Source organism: Lissotriton helveticus, chromosome 6 (assembly GCF_964261635.1).
Source record: "Lissotriton helveticus chromosome 6, aLisHel1.1, whole genome shotgun sequence".
In the NCBI taxonomy this organism is placed as follows: Eukaryota; Metazoa; Chordata; class Amphibia; order Caudata; family Salamandridae; genus Lissotriton; species Lissotriton helveticus.
The window spans coordinates 939,548,685-939,574,047 of NC_136067.1; the positions used below are offsets into that span (position 1 = coordinate 939,548,685).

At 43.5% G+C, this 25,363-nt stretch overlaps 1 protein-coding gene across 4 annotated transcripts in view; it reads left to right on the forward strand.

Annotated features, from left to right (window-relative positions):
• The first annotated feature begins 3,236 nt into the window (after nucleotides 1-3,236).
• Nucleotides 3,237-25,363, forward strand: part of CEP170 (centrosomal protein 170) — a 548,658-nt gene continuing 526,531 nt past the window's right edge. For 3 of the 4 annotated variants that reach the window (XM_078648586.1, XM_078648587.1, XM_078648588.1), the window contains exon 1: nucleotides 3,238-4,004. The gene's annotated coding sequence lies outside the window, so the exon portion shown is untranslated. Of the gene's footprint in view, nucleotides 4,005-25,363 lie in introns of all 4 variants that reach the window. The other variant, XM_078648584.1, reaches the window with a different exon arrangement.

A 25,363-nucleotide genomic window follows, 5' to 3' on the forward strand; every position in this document is an offset into this window, starting at 1 on the left:
GGCGCTCCCCCGATGACGCTGGGGTCCGCAAGGGCTTCTGGGACTTGTAGTTGCCCCTCGCCTATCTCCACTCGGCGGCCCCCGCTCTTGCTGGAATTACGAGCGGCCGGGCAGCGGGAGACTGGCGGGCGGGTCCAGGCGGGAATCACGGGTTCATGGAGATCTGTTTGGCCACAGTTTTTTCAGACAGCAGCTGGGGCAAGGCAATACAAAGGAAAGAGTTCCTTTGTATTGCATATCCACATCCGTAACATAATGCATTTTTGGAAACTTCTCATATTCCCGTGTGTCCATCCGGACTTCTTCGAAAATAAGATCCAAATGCAACCAGTAGTTCAGAGCAGCAATTCTTTATTACACACCCAATGCATTTGGGGATGTGCCACCAGCCCTTCGTCAGGGGTCACTGCAATTTAACCAATTTGGGTGTGTAATAAAAATTACTGCTCTGAACTACTGGTTGCATTTGGATCTTATTTTCGAAGAAGTCCGGATGGACACACGGGAATATGAGAAGTTTCCAAAAATGCATTATGTTACGGATGTGGATATGCAAACGAGTAAAAGAATATCTTGGAAAACTTTGGATTAAAAAAGCAGATTATTGAATAAAGTGAAATGGAGAACAGTTGGTTGGATCTTGTATCCAGATAACGCAGTGCGTCTGGGAGTGGAGCGTAGATTCTGCGCTCCCCATTACAATGTGTTATGCAGTAAAGCAGCAGGCACACCTGCTTTGGTAAATGAGTTTCACAAAATCAGTGCTTCTGACAGTAAAGTATTACCTTCTAACCCTTTAATTCTTCAAGTCAACCTAAAAGGTTCATTCTACTCTTTTAAAAAAAGCAAAGTCTCTGCGTTGCATTCGCAGGCCAAACAGTATATATTCCTTGTCAAATTGGACGGAGTACATTCCTGTTCTTGGAGCAGCCGTAAGGTTGTATGCACAATCTATTCCGTCTGCAAATAATTACAAAATGTGTGTTAAAGGCACGATTCCCATGTAATGCAGCTTTTTATCCCATGGAGCCAAGGGCAGGCACTTTACTTGCAGTGGTAAAGTCTAAGTGCCATGCCACAAGATCACTTATATACTCAAGGGGCTCTTCGTGCACTATGACTTAAGATGGAATGCTTAAATAATGTGAATTCCAAAATTAAATCAATTAAGTCATGAAAGAAGTTGAGAGTTAACGTGTAACTGCCTATGTTCCCACTTCATAAGAACCATGATTAAGAGTTTGAAGAAGTCATGACTTTTGTATGGGTCAACCTTTTGCGCATTACTCGTCTGAGCAATTTCATCATGCAGAGTCAGAATAAAGGCAAAACATGCTTCTGCAACCGTCTTCCACAGGGAAAAATGATGCCTTTGTAATGGGCAGTCCTTCTCCAAAGTAATCACAAGCGTTACAGGGGTATTAGAGACATGAGCTTCTTCGCACCTACCACAACTTGCTGAGACAGTAGTGCATTCACAAGGATGGTGGCAGTCCATTAACTCAAATAGAGCACGGTTCATGCACTGCTCAAACAATTGTGCTTCTAAATTCAGTGCATAGCTTTCAGCGCGAGTTGTGTTAAGTCTCTCATTTTGTTAGCATAACTTGCCCCTCACACATTCTTTAGGATGGCCAATACTCTAGTTACACAGTCACCCACAAAATGTTATAGTGTTTTTCACTTGCATCATGCCACTTGCCTTTCTGTTTGTTATTTAAAAAGCCTTGAAATGTGCCCATAAAAGTTTCCAGGGGAAAACATGTATTCCTGATTCAAACTGCATGCCACATTGTATAGTAGTTGTGAGCTAGTTTTAACTTTTCAATGCACATTTCTTTTGGTGATCCCAAAGAATATATTTTTTCATGTTTGTATTGTCTTCCCCTCCCTTTGCTTCACCCCAGGCGTTGGTCTGTGCAGGGATGTTTTGAAGCAAGCCCAATGTTGAAGCATGTCACAATTTTGTAAGTGAGGGCAGTATTTTTAACAGAGCACATGCCACCTTTGGATTACAATTCCCTACTCCTCCATGAGTGTTATGGCTATGTGATTGGAGAGGTCGGAGTTGTAGAATAGTGAGTGAGTGTGTGTGTTTAGCTATTCAATCCCTGGTAGCACAGAACCCAGGAAAATATAAGGCATCGCTAAACACTTATAAAGATCCCAAAGAATCCAAACCAAAACACATACGTAAATATTATCATTTACAACACCAATAGCATTAACTCTCCCAAATGCAAGACCTATTACATTGCAATTGTTGCTCTTTTAGGTAGGTAGCGGGGTGCATGTCTTTTATGCGTGGACACTTCATGACATGCGGACTGTGAACAAGAAAGTAGAATCAAAATGATTTAATTACCAAACAGTATTGTGCTTTGTATTTGCTTTTATATTGTGCATCCCAACCGATGAGGTGTTGAAATAAAATAATTATTACCAACTACTATAGTCAGTTCATAAAACCATGCTATATCATAATTTATTTCATTATAACTGCAATGTGTTTTGGATATGTACGTGTATGCAATTTGAAAAACATTGAAATTATTGAACTCAGCTGGGCTACGAGGCTTCCTTCAATTTGCTTAACTTCGTATCTGTAATACCAGCGCCACTGTATTAGTCGTTGATACCGATAAAAAGTTGTTTTAAAAAAGTTGAAAGGTTCACCCGCACTTCGGTAGCGCAATAGTTCTGAATGGGAACTTAATTTGGAAATGCAGGCCGGTTAAACTACAGAAAGAATCGGCGGATTCTAATTCAGTTATTCCCCTGGGAAGCAAAATTCAAACATGCACGGTTACAAAACGGCTGTCTGGAAAGCATAACATTTTAAATGTTCTGTTGCAAACAAGACAGATAATCCCTGTGATTCTGACAAAAAAAAATATTTGACCTTGTGTAATCTAACTGGTGCTCGTGTAAAGCGTTCCAATACATTCGGGTCTAGTTCGAACTATTATAAAATTGCCACACAAAATGTATTCAATTATCGCTTTAAGGCCAATTCACCTGGACGTTGACAATGAACAATTATCCCACTTAGCATCTATGTGTAACAAAGCCCGATTTATTGGAGGGGGCGCGTGTTTGTAAATGTAGAAGCGTGCTAGGGAAGGAAGGAAGGCTACGGCGATCTCATATCATGATCCATTAAGTCGGAGACGCGGAGATCTCAAAGAACCCTCAGAAAATAAAAATAAAATCAGTATCTTTAAATAAAATCAATCCAAACTGGGGCATTCCAATTGCTGGTTCGCTCTGGGGGTGCGTTTCGGTGTCCGTATCCGTGGACCTTCTGCAACTTTGGCTCGTTGAGAACTTGAACCATCATGTGATCAGCAACCCAAGACCTTACGGCATCATGCGAGAAGCGGACCGAGCAGCGCAGTTTCGAAGCAGGCCTGGCGGCGAAAAGGTTGTGGCTCCCCTCTAGCAGGACCCGTGGCCTCCACGCTCAGTCTACACCCTACTGCTGAATGCCGCTCCCTAACGTGAGGCGCGCGGTTATATACCGGTGGCGGGTGGAGGGGCGCAATTAATTATTCATAGAAGGCGAGGAACAACGACTTTTACTGTCCTGCCATCAAACACGAAATTTCATAAACTGGGGAAGCTCAAAATAGAAGCGGCGCCGAGAGGACAGCATCGCTTCCGCCTCAGAGCGCAGATTTTTAAACGCGGATTTATTTATCTTTAGAAACAGAGACAGTTATTCACCCCGCCTCCCCCCACCCCGGTCGGACAGTCTTGCCACGCCCCCTACTCCTGGTACTGAGCGGCGAGGGCCTGGGCGCATGCGCACTGCTGGGTTGCCGTTAGCCCGGTTCTTCCAGCGGTGGGGGGCGAGCAAGCGACGCCGCCAGGCACAACGGTATCACCGGCAACCGGCAGCAGAGCGAGGAGCCGGGGGAAGCAGCTGTAGCCCCGCCTGCCAGGGAGCCATGTGAAGCTTCTTGAACCCGGGAGGAACGACCGAAGCAGGGTCTGCTGCGGGGGTGAGTGCTGGCCGTGTTAGGGGGTGCATGGCTGCAACACTGAGAAGAGGGGTGCACCAGCAGACTGTGTAACGTGTCATTGACTCTCATGGATGAGAGATGGGAGGGGCTAGTTTCTGACATCCTCCCCATCACCAGGCATTGAAATGAACGCGATAAAGCTTGGCTTAGAATATATGTGCATTTTGTAAATAATGTGTATTGCTTTGTCCTTATTCTTGAGTTGTAATAATGAGATGTGTACGTTTTTAAATAATATATATGGATAATGCATATGTGGCTTGTGTATGGTTGTCGCTTTCGGAGTACACGCCCCTTCATCTCCACATCTGGAGCTGTGTCTGGCGGCCTCAGTGGCCTCCTCTGCTGCCCTGAACTAGAGCCCCCTCGGTCAGGCGAGGATGCAGAAAACAACTTCCCAGTTGTTGTTCTTTCGGGGTCCTAGTTCATGCTTCCCCTTAAAATTCTCAGTTGCCAATTTTCTTCTTTGTTCCTCCTCGAGCTCCACTCAGCCAGTTTGATTTGATTTTAAGGGCGGTGACCCAAATACTGATGTTTTCAAGTTGCCCTTGCTGGGAGGCGCACATTTCCTCATCTCCCGTGTACAATATTATACAAAGGAAGGGATGTAGCAAGCACCAGAGGGTCTCTGCAGACGTCATCCATTTTTCTTTTTTTTTCTACTTTCCCTGCCAATGTCCACAATGCAGATGGCGTTCCGCTGTTTTCATGCCTATCGAAATAAGCTACACATCTGCACCAGATCGGCTGCCTACTGCTAAAGTCTTTTTCACAGATGAAGCAAAAATATATTCTTAGGACCCTGTCCAATGTGCGAGGTAATTTCTATTGTTGCCATTGTAACAGCGAAGCTACAATCGCGTCTCGAGTAGTTTAATTCGGGTACTGGTTCCCTCTTCGCGACCTAACTTCGAGCACCTATGTAGGATGTAGTCCACATACTCAAGGACAAAGCAAAATATCGAAGGGGGAAGGGTGCTCTTTCCTGCCGGAGAAAGGAAACAAAGCACATGCTGTGCGCTCCGAGATGACTGAGGGCGATTTGCTGGAGATGAATGAATAAGAGGGTTAAGGGAGGAAGTGAGAGCCATGCTGCCTCAGAGGCCACTGACAGCTCAGCATGCGATGCTCATCCTGTGATCTCATCTCTGTACTGCTTGGGGAGGGAGGCACCCTCCAGGCGTCTATCCCACCCTCTAACATACTAGCCTAATTGAAACCAGCCCTTGTTCATACTTCATCATCACTGTGCGTGTGCCCTGCCCGTCATATATTCGCGCGGATCAGGGGCCTGAAAGGTCATTTCCAAACAGGAACTGGACAGTCATAAATGGAAATTAACAGCACATGAGTACTAACAGACCCATCTATCCACTCTGCTGGTCCACTTCAAATAGTAACTCCATATACGAATAGTAACTCCACATTCTAATAGTAACTCCTCATTCAGATGCTTGGTTTCTTGAGTTACCTTGTTTATTGCACTTGTTTCATATGGTCATTTTGCCATATTTTTTCATTTTTTGATATGTTTTTATTGATGTGTCTCACAAACAATCAAAAGAGCAAACTGATGCTTTGCTGAATTTCTTCAAACAGGGAGATTATATTGCAGGATAAATGTTGACTTATTTAATTCGGTGTAAAATGTTCAAATCGCTTCATACACTGCAGGTCCCCTGTGTTCTTTCATCCTTATTACTAGAGAATTGTAGAGGTGGATATGCCGTGGTTTGTAAATTTTTTTTATAGTGTAAGATGACTGCTGCTTTCGGCACTTGTTGGTATGGTAGTACAATAGTTTCAGTTGTGTGGCTTATTTTCTATCGTATGCGGATCTTTACTTTTTACTTAACCTTGAGTGTCCGCCTAAAATGCCTCAGAATTTTGAATTTCCCCCACATTACTATTCATGATACACCATTCTTGGTAGTGTTTATTGATAGATGTCATAGAAAAGCAGGTGTAGTCGCCAGGTATATTCACAGAACTTCACTTGCCCCTTTGACTCAACATGTCAAATGTAATGAACCTGACAATTTAATGATTTGTGGCTTAAAATAGGAAAGTTATTCTAATGTCGTCTTGACTCTTGATTCTTGACATATCTGATAATTGCGAGTAGATGTTTGCTTGGGAAAGGGGTTTTGGAAAATTAGCGTGGGTTTTAACTGGTCCTGAGCGCCTGTAGAGCTTTTATGTTCTGTAAATATTGCAATACCTCTGGCTGATTGCTCTAGGCGAATGAAATATGTTTAAATAATTTACCATCGGTAGTTGATTTCATATTTTAGTCGGCACTAAGTACTTTTCTGCTTTTACTTGCAATAACATTCTCATCACTTTCTGTAATGCTTTACTTTCTGTTTAATAATTTCACTCACAGTTTTGTTTCCTTGAATCTCCAGTGATAAAACTATATGCCCATTACCCCTTTTCCACTGCATTTGGGCTCCTCATGGTGAGGCTATCTTTTAAAGAGCAGAGTGTTGCTATATCACTCAGCTCGCTTGTTTTTCGATATAGTCTGGGATGGGGCACTGAGCCTGTATTTTCTTTCTGGAGAAAGTTAGTGTTTTTGTTTCCTGTATAAGTGGAAGGAGAGGTTACATTGATGGACAGACAGTAAACTGATTTCGGATAAGCCGTTAACATTAATGTTAAAGTCGATCAAAGAAAGCTTCTGTGGCATAGAGGTGAGAGGGTCGTCTTGTATGTTGGAGCTTGAGTTTGGAGGTGTTTCTCAGCAGCTTTGGCAGTGGACATAATCAGCGCTGCATTGTAGCTGGGCCTGTGAGTAAGATGCCCTAGGTGAAACAACTTGAGCTACCGAAGGCGAGTGCAGAGGGCCCCAGCACATTAAGAAATTATTTAATAAGCCAGGAGAAGCTGGGAGTTTTATGTAGATTACATGGGTTGCAGGAGAGCAGAACAAGATGGAGAGGTTTCCCCTTCTTTGTCTACGGAACGGAGCAGAGTAACACATGACTGGTTATTCTGAAAAAAGCACCATCAAAATGACACTAATCGTTTCCTCCTGATCTTTGGAAGAACCTTGGGAGTAAGGAAGTAAAGAAAACAAATGTAAATAATCTGTACCCAAGCTAACAATGACCTCAAACACAACACCAATCTAAAAAATATCCCACACACTCTACTTTCTGATCAGAGCCTACTGCATCGCATACACAGTGTAATCAAAACTATGCTATGAAGTTCAGATCCAAACTTTCAGATGTTTTCCGTAGAGCAGAAAATGTGCCTCTAGAAACATGGTGTTGTTTCTAGAGGCACAAAGGCCCAATCAAGGAGCCTTAGGTCACTAGTTTGGTGGAACAAATCCTGATATAGGGAAAGACCCAGGATAGAGATAAAGATTTGATCTGGGAGTCAGCTGGCATGTTATCTACTCCCAAGTGGATAGAATGATTTCATCAAGTGTTAACTTTGATCTGCATAGGTTGAGAGATTCAGGCCACCTCTGACAATAATTTGTACTCTGGGGAGAGTGTCCCCCTGCGATTTACATAGGGTTTCATCACCAAGTTTGTCAATGCTGATCAAAAGTGACGTTCCCTTCAAGTGAGTCACAAGCATCCAACCAGGATCCAGCTCTCTGTCCAGTGTGAGAGCACTATCCCAGCTGAGACTGAGATCTTTGATTATGAGATAGGTGTCTGGGGAGGGGTGTATCCCGTTCTTAGACTTTGCTTTTGATTACCATTATCTCAGAGTTTTGAGTAAGTGAAGATGTACGGAGACTGGTGCAGGTAATCATGTTATAAATATTTTTTGTTTGTGAGTAAGTGTGTGAGTAGTTTTTTATCGGTTTGTTTTGGGTGTATGGTAAAGGAATGATGCAGTGTTTGAGTTTTGATTACACTGTGTATGCGATGCAGTAGGCTCTGATCAGAAAGTAGAGTGTGTGGGATATTTTTTAGATTGGTGTTGTGTTTGAGGTCCGTGTTAGCTTGGTCTTTATAATTGTTGTGGAGAATTAAGTAGAGACATGACCTATAATGTAGCTTCTCTACTTATGGCCTATAATCTGCCATGTTTATGAGGAGATCAATATCTTGGCTTCAGCCTGATATCGGAGGGCGTTGTCAGGGTGGTGAGGTTTACAAACAATTACTATTATTACATTAAAAAATCGCGGCATCTTATGTCCGTTAAAGCTAATTGGGTTGCCATTCCAAACATTGGGTTGTGGTTTTAAAACGTTTGGTAAGGCACTGCTGTAGATGTTACAGCCTGGGCCAGAATATGGGCACAGCTGCTTTCTCAGGCTTCACCAAAGGAAGAGCAGGAGAGGGAGGCTCAGAAGTGAGGAGGTTTGGAATTGTCCCAATGAGGGCCAGCATTAACAGTAGGCCTGGGCGGCAAATTATGTTCCGCTTGCGGAATTTGGCTAATTTTGCGTTCCGCGGAGAACACTGAATTGCCATAAATTCCGCTGCTTCTCAGAATTTTTTTGCTTGTTTGCGCTTTCAAAATGCGTGTTTGCGAGATATTTATCCCCGAGCATGCAAACAGCGTTTGCGACAGGAAAAAAACTTAGCAAACGGGCGGAACAAGCAATTCTACTTGTTCGCAGAACTTTTGCGTGCTTGCGGAGATTTTTTACCATTTCGCGGAGCTTTGCGTAGCACGACTATGCAAATTCCGCTCACCCCTAATTAACAGACATGGAGGAACTGGTGTATTGTATAACATCGAATACAAATGTACCTTTCAGAGATTTTTGCATCATGCTGTTACTCCACTTAATCTGTGGGCTATTTTCTGCAGAATCTAGGTTACGTCTTGGCTCTTAGGTGCTAGTTCTCTTTCCTTCTTTCTCTGCTTAAATCTTCCTCTAAATCGCAGATTGGTAATCCCTTATTTCCACTGGAGAAACATAGCTGTATTCTGAAGTTCTCTTCATTCCCCCATTATACTAGCAAGCAGACATGTAGATCTAGCAAAAAAGCATCAAGCAGCATATGGTATGGAAACCTATGTCACCAAGACATGTTTGTGCACATCTATGTGATGTTGTGGGCATGAGGGAATTTGCTACTTCCCATAGTCACTGTTGGTGCGCTCAAACATGCATCTTCATCTGTTTCTGATTGTGATGAAGGTTTTCAATTGTAAATTAACTTCAGTCCCTTTTACATGCTTCTGGTCCAGATACCTGCCTGACCATCTTAAATGTCTTTCCATTATGTTTGGTTTTGCTAGTCTGTAGTAACCTGATCATATCTTCACATATCAGACCACTGGCACACACACAGTATTCTGCAATATACTCCAGTGTTGAATTTTCTTTATACTTGACTTTGCAGATTCAGCAATATATATGTATATATATGCATGTATCTTTAGCATTGCTAGTTTCAAATTGATAGAGATAACGGGAGTTATTTTTTTGTTTTTTTTGCCCGACTGCGTGATATTTTCTTGCTGCATTAGTTCATGCAGTGGGCCATCAGCGGATACCCTCAGTTGCTTCATAGAAGTCAAAGAAACTGCTCTAACACTAGTCTTGTGAGTCTGGGATCTGTTGTTTCAGTTTTACCTAAACATGAAGAGATTCTTGGTACCTACCTTCCTTGTTAACAGGTAATCCTGCCTTTGTTCGACATGAAACACTGTGTGGGTTTCGGAGGGAGACCTCTTATCTTGCAGAAAGGAAGAGAAGGAGCTGAAGGAAATGAAAGTAGCAGATTATTTTGTGCAGGTAATCCAGAAGGTTTTCTTACCATGAAACAATTGTGTTAGGATCCTGATCTCCTAGGATGGGTCACCCATGTATATTAATAACTGAGAGGGGGAAGAGGTTCAAAGTGACATTGAGGAATATTATTGGGTAACAGTATTGTGAGAGAAGTTTGCCGAAACATATCTGGTAAATGAAAGCAATACAGAGAAGTACCATAAGATCAGTGGTGTAACAGTGTAAGGGTTAATAAAGCATTGAGGAAGAGGCCTCATGTGTAAGAAAGTGCTCTCTTTGTGCATGGTTGCCTCCACTTTTTGCTAAACTGCTGATGTACTTTGGCTGAGTGTGCCCTCGGCTCCTGCCAAAACCCTCTTTGGCCACAGGGCAGTCCCTTGTAAATTAAATGGTACCACTGGTACCAAGGGCACTGTAGCCAGGGAAGCCCCTAAGGGCTTCAGCAGTGTGTGTGTGTGTGTGTGTGTGTATATATATATATCTATCTATATATATATATATATATATATATATATATATATATATATATATATATATTCTGTCTCTCTGTCTCTCTGTCTCTCTCTTCTACCCCCCCCCCCTTTGCAGGCTGCGTGTTTTGGTGCAGAATAAGGTGGAGAGTCGACATCCCTGTGTGCCATGCCTACAACCCCCAAGAGTATATGGTGCTGGGAGTTTGTCATTACGAACTCCACAGTACCAAAATGGCTTTACTGAAAACTGGGAAGTTTGATTTCAAACACTCAGCACATTAAACCCACACTGATGCCAGTGTGTGATTTAATGGAAAATGCACACAGAGGGCATCTTAGAGATGCCCCCTGAAAAACGACCTAACACTAGTGCCCAGGCTGAGTGGCTGCTCAAATGGCTGCCACCATCAGACCTGTTTCTGGACCCCTGGGTCGAGAGCCTGCTGCTCTCGGGGTCTGAAACAATGCACATCCTGGGACGAGGTGCCAAGCCTCCTCCCCAGAATGGTCAGGGTCCACGAAGGGCAAGCTTCAAAGGCTTGCTGCCTTTGTGAGCTTCCCCAGGCCTTTTGCTGCTTCCAGCAACTGTCCCCCACTGTTTCTGACCCACACTTTGGGTGGGAGAATCGTCAGGAAAACCAAGTGAGGAAGGGAGGTGTGCCCACCTTTGCCAACCCCACCCCTTAGGTGGGGAGGCAAGGTGAAGCACAACTCCCAGTCCCCACCATCTTGCAGATGGGAGGACCCAGCCAACCGGATTGATGCATATGCGCCCCTCCCACTGGAGGGTGGCATAGTAGGGGGTGAAACCCACCCCAAGGAAGGGACCCATTGGTCCCAACCTTTACTTACCTGTAACGCCCCTAAATATAGTATTTCGGGGCACCCCTGAACCTTGCCTCCTCTGACAAGAAACAACCAAGAAGAAAAGAAGAAGGACCAAACAGCTGTGCTGAAGCTAAGAAGAGGAGGACGCCCACTGACTTGGCTCCAGCCCTACCGGCCTGTCCCCACCTCAAACCTGCAGAAGCGAAACTCCGGTGCGTCCTGCAGCCGCAACCTCAAGAACCCAGAGGACCTGCCCTGCCTGCCAGAGAAAAAACGTTGTCTCCCGTTAGGACCGTATTTGTTCACCCACAGACTCTGGCCAAATCCGCGAGTCTGCACCCTTCGCCCACGGCCCGAGTTCGAATGGCTCAACACCACGAGGAGGTCTCCCCGGTGATTCTGACCTGAGATCTGGTGTTCTCTGACCTGCCTCGAATCTCCCAGCGAAGCCTGCAGCCCCCCCCCCCGACCGCGACCGGAGCTGGTAAGAGTAACCCAACGCCTAATGACACCCTTGCACCCGAAGCCCCACGGTCATGGATGGCCCAACCGACGGTGTCCCAGCACCCCCAGGCACTCCGACTTACCTCTCCTACCGTTGGTCACCTCCAGAAGATCTTCGTCCCTGAGCCTGCAGTCTTTGTTGAAACCGGAGAATCTCCATTGAAATCAACAGGGCAACCAAAGCCAAACCAGCACCCTGCTCCCAGTCGCCCCTCCTCCACTGCTGGTGCACTTTGTGTGCTAAACAGGATACCCCTATGCCCTGAGCCTAACACCAGGAGCTTTGCTCCCACAACCCAGTGGCCTGCTCGTAAGCAGCCACCAACCGGAGGCCCCCTATCCCCCATTGGATAACATTGGGCCTCAGCACATGGCTGCCCTAGTGCCGCTGAGGGTGTAACAAGAGTGCATCCTCGACCATGCGGGAACCCTTGTTCTAACCCCAGAAACTCAGCCTCAAAGACTAAGTAGTTACCTGGTAACCAATAACTTCATTTCTCTCCATAGGAACCATTGACTGTTTTTCTCTGAAAAATGTACGAAGTGTGGAGTTGATTTGTATGGTAACCTGAAAAACTACAATTGTGCAAAACTGATTTTACTCACCTTTTATCGAGGAAATGTCCTAGTGCGATATGTAGGCATATCACACTGAGTAGAAAAAAGTAACTTAAAAAATAATCTGAAAGTAATCTGTACAGAAATTTCAATACCTTGACTTACCTGTATTTCAAACAACTGCATTTGAACTTGCATTCACTTGTAAACACTGCATAATATTTTGCAAAGCATTTATTCCACTTACATGTGCCAGGCTTGGCTTGATTCTAGAAATCAAATAACTTAATTATATTTTTATACAAACATAATTGGTCTGAGTTCAGTGTTTGAGTGTGTGACATCATTTGCTGATTGAGTGTGTACAACAAATGCTTAACACTACCCTCTGATAAAGCCTTACTGCAGGCCCACACTACTACAAATAGAGAGTAACGTGTATCTACTTTAACCTCTGTCTACCTTTGGGGTTCCACTGGACTGTATGCACACTATACCTCATTTTGGTACAATATATGCAGAGCCTTCTTCCTACAATTAGTGTCTAGTGCTGGATCACCACAAATGGGAAAGGAAGCAGAAAAGAAGCGTGTTCTGCCTGGTCACCAAGGATTCTCTGTAATGTTGGTGACCAGATTAAGGAAGGCCATACACACACATTTTTAGTCTGTTCCAGCTTCCTTTATTTTCTTAAATGTGCTTGTTAACGAAGTAGTGTACAAATTGTAGAAAAAAGTGTTGAACGAGTTTTACGAAATGTGTGGAAGGTCAGGAGGCAACACATCATTTTTATTTTTAGGAAAGTGCTTTTTTTTTCGAAATGCTTGTCTGTTGGAAGAAAATGGCGGTTAAAAAATTAAAATCCTTGTACAAATCAATCTAGAAAAAAAGTTTGTTTTTGATCAGACATGGACGTTATGGGTTTCTGAGAAAAGCATGGCGGGAAAAGCAAGTGTTTGTTTACTATAATTTATCAGCTGCATTTTTTCTCCCTGAAAATAGAGGGGGATAGAAAGTCACAGGTGGTCGCACAGCCCATTAGGTAATTTCTACAAGAATTGTCGAAGGTTGGCAAGTGTTTTTTGGAATGTGAACTCCCGATACCCATCACTCTGAACTTTGGGATGAGTGAGTTAATGTAGCAATGAAAAGTGATCTTAGCAAAAGTGGGATCACAATCCTCATGAGAAGAGGTTCATCCTCTATCACATCTAACCCTTCACAGTTTATCAGTTTTACATTGCTGTGTCTATTGAAAATACAACCACAGAGTGGTTTCAACAATGTTATGTTTAATTCTTTTAAGACGTGAATAAAGCAAACCTGGAACCTGGTCAAGAAGTGAATTTGAACATGGCTGTGACTATAATGTATTCATGGCATTTATAGAACGCATCCCTAGCCGTTGGGGCTGTGAGTGATTAATATATAACAATTCATTTACTAATGAATATGGAATTTCAACCACCAAATTCCTTCAAGGGGAATCCGCGTAGCTAGGACCTAAGTAGACTGGCTTAAAATATTGCGGTAGAAAGAGGCTCATAAGGCACATTTAAAAATTTGTCCTGAAGGTAAGGGGATTTGAAATTGTTATAATGTATTCTGGGTTCAGTTTCCATAGTCTGGGGTCTAGGCAGTAAAAAAAAAAGCTGCTTTGCCGTCTTATTTTTACGTGTTTTTGGGGTGTGGTGTCTTTTTTGCAGGTTGAATGGGCGCCCAGAGGATACCATGTTGTATGTTTCCAGAGGAAATTTGCTGCTAGTGGTTGCCAGTTGAGTTACTTTAGGGTCAGGGTTATGTGATCTGATTTCCTTTACAAGGGATATTTTATCAGAGAAGTACACCAGAATGGCTTTACAGGAGGATATACACCAGAGAGGTGTAGTGGAGTCCTTTTAGTAATTGCTTAAACTCTTAGGGAGGTAGCATACCCATGTCTGGCGATTAGAGGTAGTGTAGGATGGGGTTTGCTGGTGATGTGGCACCTTTCTGCTGTGATGGTGTATGTGATATATTCTGCCTGACATGCTATCTTGGATGTTTGTGCATGAGGTATCTCGTGGCAAGTGCTGTTGATGTGATGCAAAAGCTGACTATATGGCTTATAAGTGCTTAGTTGAATGTATGCTGGCAATTATATTGTTGACCTTGTTGGTTTTTATGTAAATGTAATCATCATTCTGTAGAACATAATACAGAACACTCAACTGTTTTTTACGTATGTTTATTTGTTTTTAAAAAGACATCTTTTGGTGTAAAAAATGATTCACCTTGTCAACTGTACACCAAGTTGCTTGTTTTAGGGTTTCCTTCAAAGTATTGTTTTTCCTAGTGTAGATGGATACAGTTGGCATCCAATCTGGCTATGGTTTCCTAGTCCTGTTCTGTATTGCATGTGTTTCTTCACAAACGAGATTAAGTCAAAAGTTCTGAAATTTTCCTGGCAGTGAATATACCACAGAGACCAGTATGTTTGTTGACTGTGAGCAGGCCAGACTGAAAAACACATAACCAAATAGTTTTTTTGACAGGAGAACATGTGCTAATAGAACATCGTAAATGCAGTCATCTTTAACTTTATCCATCACATAGGCTGTAAGTATAGTAAAACATATATTGATTGTTTTCAGTCTTAAAGAACTGTGGCTAATAAGGCGATTTGTTATAATAAGCTTGTAATTTCTCATTAGCTTACATTTCTTGTTTGTGTTTAGTTTGTAGTTGTTAAACAAGTTGTGTCTTAAAATGGTGTAAGAAAGCAAACTCAAGGAGATGATGGACGGAGCGCTGAAACTTTTCAGACACTCGCAAGCAGTCACAGACCTGGGTTGAATCCATCATCGTTCTTTAGCTCACTTCGCCACCCCAGTTCAGACACCGCTATATGCAAATCAGTCTTGACCCTGTGCCTCATGGGAACAGTCTAGCCTGAACTGCCAAGCAATGTCTTTCCTGGACCAGAAACAAGCATCCTGGGACTGATTTCGGGCTAACAGCCCTCATCAGCCAGGCTAGATTGAATCCAGTGGCAAAGTGAGCAAGGGACCCTCGTCTGGCCATACCCTGCCAATTTAGGGCGAACAAATCAAACACAAAGATATGGCTGGATCCAAACTGGAATGGCATGGTGAGCCAAAAAACAATGGATTTAGGCCCAGATCTCTGTACTGGGGTGAATATATGACATTGTTCTGCATACTGCCCATCAATTGTTCTTTTTGCATTTGTCACCCGAGTGGGACGGGTTTGCCCAGATGTGGGTCCCTTGGTCTCCATGCCACTGGAGTCAAGCTATCCTGGCTGATGAGGGGTGAAACCCCGAAATTGGTTCTAGGATGCTTGTTTCCAGTCCAAGGAGGACCTTGCCTGGCAGTTCGGGCCGGACTGTTCCCATTAGGCACAGGGTCAAGACTGATTTGCATATGGCTGGGTCCAAACTGGAAAGGCATGGTGTGCAAAAAACGATGGATTTAGGCCCAGATCTCTGTACTCTGGAGAATGTATGACATTGTTCTGTATTCTGTCCGTCAATTGTTCTTTTTGAATTTGTCACCCCATGTGGGACGGGTATGGCCAGACGTGGGTCCCGTGCTCTCCATGCCACTGGAGTCCAGCTATCCTAGCTGATGAGGGGTTAAACCCCGAAATTGGTCCTAGGGCGCTTGTTTCCAGTCCAGGGAGGACCTTGCCTGGCAGTTCGGCCTACACTCTTCCCATTGGGCACAGGGTCAAGATTGAATTGCATATGACTGGGTCCAAACTTGAATGGCATGGTGAACAAAAAACGATGGATTTAGGCCCAGTTCTCTGTACTGGGGTGAATGTATGACATTGTTCTGCATTCTGTCCACCAATTGTTCTTTTTAAAATGGTGTAAGTGCAGCTCAAAATAGTCACTCAGTCATAATAAGAATATTTTATTGTCTCGATTATATATAAAAAAAAAAATCATACACAATATACAGTCATACACTGGTCCTGCAGTAGGTATTAGTAAATCAGTTGCTTTGGTAATAGAGGTTACTCAAGCTGAACATTATGCAGTCTTGGTGGTCTTTTCAGTGTTGGAAGTATAGACAGGTTGAATTCAGAAAAGTATACCATACCTTATTCCTCGACATCTACATTCACTGTACTCTGATACGGCAGAAACTTTTGGTGTAAGCTTTTATTTTTTGTCTTTGCCCATCATTGGACACGGACCTCAATAGTTGATATATGCTGTTGACTTTAAATGAGTGGGAAAACTGCCTACGTGCTACTTGTGTAGACAGATCTAAACCTATATTATGATAACATTCTAATGTATAACCGCCCTTAGGGGTAGACCTCCTACTGCTCAAAAGGTTTTCTTCCCTGTCCTTGATTAATATAAAAAGGGCTCACAATTTTCCTCATGTTGGCTTATTTCTTACGTGCCCACTAATTCGAAGGGGGTTGTAGCTGTTTCACTGGAAAAAAGATGGTGCACTAATTTGCATTTATTTGCCTTTTTTATCACAGAATATGAAATAAACTAAGTATTACTTATGAAGATTTAGAACTGTCCATTCCTAAACAAGACATACACCCCTTTACTATTCATCTAGTTGCTCTACTGCCCAATGACTGGTTTGTGAGGATGGAAATTAGTCTCCACATGGTACCAACAGCTGTAGCCACACCATAAGCCAGGGAAAGGAGCCATTTACTTTCCATATTTCTTCCTAAGTGAATTTTCTAAGAACCATTATTCACTCGGGCGTCCATTTCACGAAAGAACCATATTTGCCCAAACTGGACCTTATCATATCTGTAAATACATACGGGTGACTGCCCAAAGACTGGTCTGACCCACCATCCTTGTTATGATTCCCACTACTAGCCCCCTTCACAATTTCCCAAAGTTAAAGCAAAAGAGAATTTTCATAGACTTCCCAGTTTTTCGCAATATTATTTCCAATCTATGGGACTGACTTTTTAATAAAAGAGATAGAAGAGTGGCTAATGTTCTAGAAGAAGCTCCTTCTAGAAAATATCAAAAGTTAACTGATTGGTCAGAAAACCTTCACTTTGCATAACCAAATTTCCCTCTGGTTTGTCCTTGCAGCAAAGGAGGGGTGTCTGTTCCTTTAATTAAATTCTGTCTGTATCTTCCAGATAAATCCAAAATAATTAATCAGCACGTTGAAGGCTTTTGTAGTCCGCTAATGGAACTGTATACTGTTGAATGTAATTTTTAATTATATGACCTGACGGATGGACAGTTGAGCAATGTAGTTATTGAATCTTGGTTTTATGAGAATTCCTTGTATTGAGGGCCTTAATGGGCAGTCACGCATATCCTCTCCTCGCTTGCTCTTTTACTATCCATTCAAATTCTTCTAATGTTGAAGGGTTAAACTTATAAATTGAGTTGATTGAGGTAGGGCAAGGGGAAGGATAAGAGATTTGATGTTGAATATCCAGCACTTAAAAAAACTAATAAGGGCTGTGCAAGCCACAAAAGGGTGGACATTGTAAAAATATAGTTATGCTAATGTTTTTAATATGTAACTGCCATAGTCATCTTGTTAGACTAAACACGAGGTAGGACCTCTTGCTGTCCAGCTAGACGGGGTTTATATTTTGGCACCAGAAGTGTGAATTTCAAAAAGTGCCATTTGTAGAAGACTTTTTCTGTGTTCATGTAGATACATTTGAAAGTCACTTGTGGTGAGTTTCAACAGGTTTGTGGTTTAACCATTCTGAAATGGGTTTATAAGGTTTCACATCTGAATCTATAGTAATGCTTTGACTGCTTTACCAATTTTTATTCTCTCTGATTTACTATGCACTTTTATTAATAGTCAGTGCCTGGCTGATATGCAATTCAGAGATCTATTTTGCCCCATATCTTGGGCCTGGGACTTACATTTGCAGGACGGTATAGGTTGAAGTATTCAAGAACCTTCAGGTTAAATAAAGATCGTAAATGTGTCACTTTCCGATTTAACCAAGACCCTGAATCTTTCCTTATCACATGCTTCTGTTCCCCTGCATTGGATGAAAGGCACGATCAGACCAATTTTAAAGAAACCCTCGGCTGACCCTAAACAACTCTCTAATTACCGACCTATTTCACTCCTGCCATTGTTTGGAAAGGTCATGGAATCCCTGATAAACAAACAACTAGGCAAATATCTGGAGACAAACAAACTCCTAGATCCCTCTCAATCAGGATGCAGGGTGTTTCATAGTACTGAGACAGCCCTACTTGAGATAGTAGGTAATGTCAGGATGACTCTCGATGAAGGGCAATCTGCCATACGGGTCCTGCTCGATTTGTTGGCCGCCTTCGACACCATCTTGCACCACATTCTTTTAGAGCGTCTTGCTGAGACTGGTGTCGAAGGCTCAGCATTACTTTGGATCAAAAGTTATCTGACCGAAAGGCGCTCAAAAGTCCAAGAAGGAGCATACACCTCTAGCTACCAGGAAAATGACAAAGGTGTTCCCCAGGGATCAATACTGAGCCCTATGCTCTTTAACCTATATGTATCCCCCCTGGCTCAAGTGATCAGAGCGCACGGTTTTGGAACGGTGTCTTACGCCGACGACACTCAGCTACTGATCACTGTAGGCCCAGATCCCAATGAAACCAAATTGAGATTCCAAAAGTGCATGGTTGTAATACATGATTGGATGACCAACAATTTTTTAAAGCTGAATGTTAGCAAAACGGAGATTGTGCTCTTCGGAAAGGCTGACAAGCTCTGGACAGATGAATGGTGACCACCGACATTAGGACCGTGCCCCTTTCCCAAGTCCTAAGTCAGGAACCTAGGGGTGACAATTGACAACAGGCTGTCCATGACTGAACATGTCAACAAAATAGCGCACACTAGCTTTGGACTAATGCGCTGCTTGAAGAAAATCTTCAAATGGATCCCCCTCCCGTCCCGCATGCCCTTAGTCCAAGGCCTCCACATCAGCCGTATGGACTATAGAAATGCCCTGTTGGCTTCCATAAATGAAAATCTCCTGGCAAAACTTCAGGTACTGCAAAACACCACAGCCCGACTGGTGCTTAATCTCCCTCCCCGCACCCCATCGGTGCCCTGCCTCAAGACCCTGCACTGGCTTTCCATAAAGAAACACATAACATTCAAATTATGCTGCCTAGTCCATAAAACCATCCACGGGCATGGACTGACATATCTAGAAAATACCTTAAATTCCACAGCTCGGTCAGAACTCTCTGATCCTCCAGCAAGCAGCTTCTAACTACTCCCAAAGTCCGCACAGTTAGAAACGGCGACAGGGCCTTCTCTAAAGCAGCCCCTGAAACCTGGAACGCCCTGCCCCTACACATCAGGACCGAACCCAACCACCTGAGATTCCGAAGAAACCTGAAAACCTGGCTTTTCTAATCACCATTGTCCCTGCTGTAAGGATCTGCAAGCGCTCTGAGACCTTCGGGTGATTTATGCGCTGTATAAATGCATTTTACATTACATTACATTACTTGCAAAGGAAACCACGTTGGATCTTCGTTCATGATCAAAGTGTGAAAGATAGTATAAGAAACTTACCATGCAGTTTATAAAGTGACATACAAAATGTGGAATTGTATAGTCTAAAGGGATAGAGAAAATGCAACTATTTTAAACACCTTTGGAATCGAACTTAAACAGAGTAGAAAAGCATTTTTCAGCAGAGGCGTGGTTTAAAAATTAATGAACATTAAACTATCATCTTTGGGGTGGCATATTGGTACATAGCACCATCTTCAAACATAAGTCAATGGGGCATGTTCAGCGGCCAAAATTTAGAGAGTCCTGGGCAGGCAGATGGTATCCTGGTTTGACAATGACCGTGCTAGTTGTTGAACTAGAACTTTGGAACATGGGATGACCCAAACATTTAGGGCAATATTTATTCCAATGTGTTTTTTTATTTCACTTACCTTTCCGGGTTCTGCAAACCTATCATTTATGGTGGCATGTCTACAGTGTCCATAGTACACCAGACTCCACCTTCCTCTGCCACTTTGAGTAACAGTTAGTCGAAACTCTAGCACTTTATTGATGAAACCACAGAAATTCTGCAAAAAGAAAACTTACAATCGAGCTTCTGGCCTCCTGCCTCATTTTGGGACCCACCACATCCTGATTCGCTCTTGATTTTGTTGTTTGTTTTACTGTTTCTTCCTTCCTGACCACTTGTAAAGCGCTCTGCTACCCTCTTGGGTCATGTTCGTACTATATAAAACTTTAGAAATAAATAGTGTAATGAAATGACCTCTGGCTGTTAGCAGTATCTAAATAGCTTCATCATTGTGGCTTCAACTCGATGCTATTTTAAGGATTAGGGTGCCCAACCAGTGACGGGCATCTTATTTCCAGCCTCCGCTTCCAAAAGCTTACAATCGAATGGTTTATAGACCGTTCACTCGTACCACATTCGTAGCATCACTGCTCACCTCATCAGCACAGTTTCTATACACCATTTCAGAAAGTTAAACACCTCTTGGCCTATTTACATTATAGAAGACGAGTTACAAGCCCAGAAACGATATACTACCAGAAATAACACAATGCTTTCCTTTCGCACCTCAGCACTTCCTACAGTACAACAACCCAGATGCAGAGCGACAAAGGTGCAATAATGTACATTCATAAACTGCCTTCCTCTCCCAACTATTGAAGCAAGCTGTCACTTTCGTTGTAAAGGAAAATCTGCTTTGTTTTGCGGTTTCTACGTCCAATGTGTCTTCTATCGCAGCTTTGTACAAAGGGGTAGGATTATTTTTGGCTGCTGGAAACAGTTCAAGATTACGCGCTTTGAATGATCCTGCTTTCTGGAGATAGGATCCAGTTTGGTAAATACCACGAAAAGCCCCTAATTGACTTCCGCTTAGTTCATGTCTGTACCCAAATCCATGAAGATGCTGCCCGGGATCCCAGAATCCCTCTTAATTCAATGCCATGTTCATATGTTCTGACTGCTCTCGCAGCTGCACAGCGAGAACAGAGTGCCCTTTTGTCTATGAGTTTACTATCAGCCACAGCCTTGATACTGGTCAGAACATTGTGCATTTGGACCATGGTGGAAGGCTAAAGGCAGCGCGAGGAGTAGTTTCATGGATGGGGGCAGTGTAAGCGTATGCGTTTATCAGCTGAAAAAAACTTTGTAAGGACATTCAGGTTTGTTATTAATCTCACCAATTGAACTCGGTTATATGAAAAAAACAATAAAAAAAAAATTTAAGGGGTGTTACAGTAATCACATATTTTTTAAACGCTAAGAAATACGTTATTGTTAGGTAATTAAGCATTCATCTAGCTTATTCCCTCACCCCTACCCATACGCACTGGTCATGACATTCCTAACTAATGTAATCAAATTGCAGATGTGCTTCATATGACATTTGGCCTTCATATATGGAAGACAAGACAATTAATTTCCTGTGGCAATGACATAAAACTGGCCCTTATTCGGCATAGCTTTGAGCCATCCCATGTGCCAACACGTAGAGTGACATTAGGCATAGAGGTCATAGCGCTTGCCCAAGCCTTTTCTTTTTTTGTATCGGGCACTGCCTTTGCCCATGATCTGTGTCCACATGGTAACAGTGGGCTTACATGACACAACTGACAACTGTACCCTATGTGTCCTTAATATAGGGTGTTAGGGCAGACCTACAGGTATGCTACACTCTAGATATTGTTTTAAAAAAAGATGTTTTGAAAGAAATTCAAAGGGTGTCCAGTATGCCACAAGGAACCAAGAGCAAATGAAAACATTAAAGACACAGCAGACCTAGCCCATGGTCAAGTCTTTTGTGGAGTCTTTGGCCATGATTTGTGTCCACACTGTGATATAGGGCATACAGGCAACAGCGCCCTATAGGTCCATCATACAGTATGATAGGCTACACCTAAATTTAGCTGTGCTGCACTCTATGTACTGTTGTTTAAAGAAACAAAAGGGATTCCTGGTATGCCAGGAGAAGCTAAGGGCAAGTTACAACATTAAGGACACAGCCGTGTGAAAACACAAAGGGGCCCATTACGATGGCGTAACGATAGCCACGGCCGAGCTGGTGGTAGCGACCGTTACTCCATCGTAGCGTGAAATACCTACCACTGTATTACGATGGCGGTGGGTATCGCGGCAGACAGAAAGTCCGTTCCCCGCTTTTTCCCCGGTCGACAATTGTTATGGCCGGGCGGAGCTGGGATCAAATATGGTGGCGGTGCCTAGCATCCATATTAGGATGTTGGGATTTTAAGGCCTTTTGGAAAGGCTGGCGGGGATTTGCTTTGGGGGCCCGTTGCGGGCCCCCAGGGGGGTGCACTTGGGGGGTACCCACCTACATGTCCATGCACAAGGTGGCAGGCACCGCACGGTGCCTGCCACATTGTGCATGGAAATGCACAACATGGCATTTTACCATTGCGGCGGGTGCTGCAGCCAGCAGCACCTGCCGCAATGTTAAAATGCTAGATGCGACCGCCGCGGTGGCAGTCGGATCATGATCAGGGGTGCAGGACCGCCGCATGGCAGTTGGGTGGCCCCGTTCCCGCTAGCCCGCCATCCTAATGGGCCCCAAAGTTCTTGGAAGCATAAGTAATCGAAAATGTACTGAATATTTGTAAGTAATGAGCTAATTCGTACACATTCAATTCAGAGCGTTACGGTAATTTACTTGTTAGGGTCAGTTTCAGCAGTACACGTACTGTGTTTCGCACGGTCCAAGAGATCTGAACGACTTTCCCCAACGAACCCAGCGACACCATTGGGCTGACGGTGCTGTTGGATCCGGGTTTAACTCCTTCGCCGCTGATTACGGAACCGCTCCGTCATCAGCCGCGGTGGCGCTGTGCTGATGATGGAGCGGTTCCGTCATGGCCCGCCCGACGCGCCTGCCAGGCGCTGATTTCGCGCCTGCGCGTCGCGTTCTATTGAGCGGGCGGGGCCATGACGGAACCTCTCCGTTATCAGCACAGCTCACCCGAGGCTGGTGACGGAGCGGTTCCGTCATCAGCGTGTGAGCACCGCGCCCCCCCCCCCGCCCCCTTAGCGCTGCGGCGGAATAGCCGCCGCAGCGAAGGAGTTAAACACTGGCATCCTTTCCAGGTTGTACACTGCCCTAAAGAACGACGGGGACGGACATAGCATCCACCTGCGACAATTGGAATGGAGACCTTGAGACCATCCTCTCAGACAGTGAATGGAGACATGCTAGAATACAGGTGAAAGAAGTGGACAGCAATGCTAGGCTTAAGTTGACACAATTTTATTACCTGCATAGAGCTAACCTGACACCACAGCGACTGCACAGGGTCTACCTGACTTGTCCGGCAAGGTGTGCGAGATGCAACGGGACCCAGGCTGACCTCAGCCATGTCACATGGACGTGCAGTAAGACCCTTCTGGGAGTAGATACTTCGGGAGTTGCAACGGGTAACATAGTTAGGGTTGAATTGACGATATGCCATTGCTTGTTATGACTTTTACCACTTTGTAAAGGTTAGAAGAGAGGGTATAGATTTACCCAAGTGGGACTGTTGCTGGCTAGGCAGCGTATCACCATTGACTGGGCCACTTTGATACCACCGATGCAGGGTCAATAGAGAACTGATTTCATAGAGTGGGCAGTTGCTGAAGAATGTAGGCTCTGAAAGGTCTTCACGGGCGGGAATATGGAAAGGGACCTGGAGATATGGGGCACAATGGTAGACCTTTGAGAGGACCGAAGAGAGGCAGTTGATGATTCCGCTCCGGTCCTGACTGTGGATATGGTAGAAGTTCCTAAGATGATGGTGGGGTACTGAGACGAGCTGTAGCATGGCTGGGTGGCTCCCCAAACCCCCAATGGAGGTTGGACGGGCTTTGCAGCGGGTCTGAGAAGGATGTGAATGAGCAGTATGATGGATGTTCACAGAGTTCCCTCTCCCTTCCTTTTGCGACTCTTTTTGTTTTTGTTTTATCCTCAATGTCTGATCAGTATATAAATGGACAAAGAAGAGAGCCATATGTGTGCTCAGTTTCCAGCCAAGAGGATACCCGGACTCTCCACTTGGGAGGGGATGAAGGCCATCACGGGGTCCTCTTCTATATAGCTTTTACTCTTTCCTCCTTTTTAATTACAGGATCTTATTTGATTCTCATACTAGTATCGCCAATCCATCTTGGCGGAGACACTAATTATATAAGAATATCCTGTATTTACTGATGCTTAATCATTGGATTGGCAAAACCAAGGAATAGCAAGAAAAGAAATAAGAATAATTAACCAAGGAGAATGTACAAGATTAAATGCATCGAAATTACATGTTTTCTGAGTCTATCGAGATTCCTAGATCCGAATTAGGAGAAATAGTCAACTAGTGGCAAAAACGGAAAAAGAGAGAAGAAGGTTCAAGGAGAACAATAATTTTCAACCCAGTTATCCCAGATACTCCAGAATGTCCTTCTCTTATTAAAGTGGATTGCTCTGTCCATTTTTGCAAATCTATGAATTGAATTTAACCATTCATGTTCTAAGGGAGGGATAGGAAGAATCCACTTAATACAAAGTTCTCTTCGAGCTAGTAAAATTAAAACAAATCCTTTTCCGACTGTTAGTTAATAAGAAGCCTTCTAGTTATTACTTGCCCCCCCCCTTTTCTGGTCGAATCTCAAGTTGGAGCAAATTGCTTTTTTTGAGAACCCCTGAAAGATGGGTGACTACTATGCTGAGGAAATGTTTTAGGATGTTGTTACGGGTGTTAACCTGGGACGTTTTGTGTTGTATTGTTTGCACATTGCAAAATGCGAATAAATAATTTTTTAAAACAATGTATTACTTATTAGTTAATTTGAGATATTGCACAGTCCATATTTTATCCTGACTGAATCAGGATGTTTGTTTATTTTTATCCTGATTCAGTCAAGTTGTCAGACCATCATTTACTTGATTTTTTAATGTCCTAAATATGGATTCCCCCTTCAAACTTGGCTACTAATTACACCATTTATATTAAGATGCAGCCGTTTTATTACTTTGTTTTATTGGTACTGCTGTCTTGGGGGTTTTACTCTTACCAGTCACTTGGTTTTGATTCATTCTATACTTTTTGACTTGTGTGACATTTTGACCACAGGGTAGTACTTGTGCCCTATACCCTTTTCTCACTTGTGGCACTGCCTGAATTTACTGGAACACTTTTCTCTGGGACCCGTTGGCCCTCTCCTCTTAGTGCTTATATTTTTAGCAGTCATGATTGTGACCTTCAGTTCAT